A 3,297-nucleotide genomic window follows, 5' to 3' on the forward strand; every position below is an offset into this window, starting at 1 on the left:
GATTTATGCCACATTTTTTCACGGATTTATCTGAAAATTGGTATTTGTAGGTCATGACGGGTCCCTGAGCGTGTGCAAAACATTGCATGTATAGGTCCACGTTTTGGTATAGCCCCCATATAACGGTACCTACCGATATTCGGTATTTTGATGATTTATGCCACATTTTTTCACGGATTTGTCTGAAAATTGGTATTTGTAGGTCACAACGGGTCCCTGAGGGTGTGGCAAAACATTGCATGTATAGGTCCACGTTCTGGTATAGTCCCCATATAACGGTACCTCCCGATATTCGGCATTTTAATGTTTTTTGCCACATTTCTTCTAATGTTCTTTTACCCTAGGGTGGAGGGTATTAAAAGTTTGGCCCGGCCGAACTTAATGTTTTTTTACTTGTTTTTTTGTGTAAAAAAATCGAAAAAATATTGAAAATAGCGATAGTTAGAAATTTCAAAATCCCAAAATGTTTTTTTTTTTTCAGATTCATATAACTTTTATTATATTTACCTTTGTTTAGATTTTCGAAAGATTTTTCTTTGTTTCCTCTTCAGCTGTTGAGGTTTTATCTGCAATTTTGGTTTTGATTTTTTTTTTTTTTGGGGGGAAACGGGAAATTTTTGCAAAATTCAAATTTTGATTGTTTTCTTTTTTTATTTTTCTTCAATTGTTGATAATGATAAATTTTTGTTAAATGCGTTTCGATACGATTTTCTGGTTGTTGTTGCAAAATACGTTGATATAACCGAATGACAATCGAATAAACACTCACGCAAAACAACAAAAACAAAAAAATGACGAATGACAAATATGGAAATAATTTTTCAATGGTCCCCAAAACTTTCAATTCAAATAATTTCTGTAACAAAAAAAATAAAAAATGGAAAAAATTTATCAATGGATGGGATTTTGAAATACGGCGAATTTGAAATATGTGATGACGATGATGATGAATCTATTTCCCGCTACGTTTCTCAATCGGTGTTTTGTGGGCTATTGCATGGCTGCTTTTGTTGTTAAAATTTTTTTTCTCGTTTTTTACGGAAATGCTATTTTTGTTATGTTTCGTTTTGTTGTGCAAATTTGGATCACTTTCAAGCGGCGCGGCAAGTTGGCCAGTGCCAATATCGGTCGGACAAGCCAAAAGCCAACAATAAAAAGCCAAGACTAATAAAACGACACACACACATAACTAAGCAGCAACAACAAATACCATAAGTGGTTGGGATCTACAGCATCGGCGCTTGGTGGAAACTTTCCTTAATTATTCTTTTTTTTATAAAAATATAATTTTTTTTTCAATAATTTTTCTTTATTTTATTTTCTATTTTTTTATTTCCTTTATTTTTCTTTAAATTTCTCACTTTTATTATTTTTATTTATTTATTTTATTTTATTTATTTTTTTTTCTTTTTTTTTTTTTCAAGACATAAAAATCAAACCAAACTTGTTTTCTTATTTCATTACGATTCGATTTCGCGCAATTGATTTTTCTGTTGTTGTTGCTGCCGTTTGATATTAATTTTGTTTTCTTTGTTATTTTTTCTCGATCGATCAACACAGACTCCCCACACTCAGCGGTGGAGAGACACCAAACAAAAAAAAAAACAGACAACACAAACAACAACAATACAGTACTCAGAAAAAAAACCGCAAGAATAATTGTCTAACACAGCATAAATATCGCCCGGCAAACACGACCAACCTGTTCCAAAGTTACTACACAAATGAAATTCCATCTCTGATTTGATGTGTTGTTCGCCCATTCCCATTCAACGCCAGCGGACACACACATGAACGCATGCACACTCACACAATTTACTCCCCAAATGACTCCCATAACCAGAGTAGTCAAACAGCTCTCGATTTTCTTGATAGTTGGCTGGTTCTCTGTTGTGCTGAGAGCACATACACCATAGAAAAAGAGCGAGAGTATTTCTTTTTATGTTGTTTATGTTTGCCATGGTGAAGCTGGAGCTGTTGATGTGCATCGTTTCATATGCAGTTACTAATACACTGTCACTTATAATATGGGGGCCAACATAGGATTTTGTACAAAAACATCACCGCTGTGTTGTTCATGTTTACTGTTGTTGAGAGGCTGAAAGAGAGATATTCACAGTCTCTTTCTCTTAAATGCCATTGTAAAAGAGAGTTGTGTGTATGAGAGAAATACGAGGTAATATCGTGTTTTTGCCGATATTTTGCACAACAAACAGTGGTTTGTTTGCATTTTCCCCAAAAAGAAGTGCCCAAGGCTTCCAATTTTGACAATTTATCGGAATTTTTCAATTTTTCTTTAAAAAAATGAATTTTTGCCTCATAAATGAAAATATCAACCAATCAAATCATACAAAATATAACTGATTTTTTTTGCAGAATATTCCTAATGTTATAGGGTTGTTTTATTCTGGCATGAAGATGAAAGGGTCAACATTATGGATACACGTGAAGCTCATTTAACGCGAAATCAACATCCGTTTCCACTCAGACTTGGTACATCTGATCATTTCCATTAACACAAGATCTGTTATAAAGATGGTAGAGATCCACCATTTCTTCTGGTCGCTCCCAAACATAGGGTTCAATATTAGAAAGTATTAGTCGGTTTTGCCGACAGATGTATACACTCAGCCAATGTTTAAATATATTTTGACTTCTGTTATGATTATTCAAATTCTCGACCCTCTATGGAATATGTCTCGAATGAGTGGGCCAATATTGTCTATTTCGCATCGGACATAAATAAATATGATATAAAAATTGCGGCGTGCCAGATTTTGACTATATCGAGTACTTCCTTCACTTTATACGAGATATGTGATAAATTTTTAGAAAATATTAAAATACGCTTAATGTGCGGGATACAGGGTGAGATGAAAAAGCTGCAACCAACTTCAGACAGCTGTCATTTCTAAGCCACTCAAACGACAGCTGTTAAAACTATTCCAGTGACAGATCATTATATTGCTAACAAGCGTACGAAAGCATTTTGGTGAGAATTTTCCAGAAAAAAACTTATTCGTGAGGAATTCATGCGTGATAGTGTGATTTCTTTATATTTGGCTAAAAAAACACAAGAGCACTCCAGCATTTAAATGTGAATAACTCTTTTGTGTTTCGTACCATCGCTCGTTACCGTGACACTGGTAGCGTAGCCCAACGTCAAGGAAGTGGACGGAAGAAAACATCAAAATCAGCAGAAATGGTTCGAAAAGTAAAGAAGCGACTTGATCGCAAAGCAGCGAACGAAAAATGGCTCGTGATCCCGGACATATCGCAATATTCCATTCGGCAAAT

General features: G+C 34.5%; 1 long non-coding RNA gene across 1 annotated transcript; it reads right to left on the bottom strand.

Moving 5' to 3' along the window:
* Positions 1-640: 640 nt before the first annotated feature.
* Positions 641-1,794, bottom strand: LOC131805409 (uncharacterized). The gene is made up of 2 exons (XR_009343675.1): positions 1,211-1,794; positions 641-856 (listed from the first exon to the last, which is right to left on the bottom strand). It is a non-coding gene; the product is annotated as an uncharacterized LOC131805409 (long non-coding RNA).
* Positions 1,795-3,297: the final 1,503 nt, after the last annotated feature.

Source organism: Musca domestica, unplaced genomic scaffold (assembly GCF_030504385.1).
Source record: "Musca domestica strain aabys unplaced genomic scaffold, Musca_domestica.polishedcontigs.V.1.1 55, whole genome shotgun sequence".
Classification (NCBI taxonomy): domain Eukaryota; kingdom Metazoa; phylum Arthropoda; class Insecta; order Diptera; family Muscidae; genus Musca; species Musca domestica.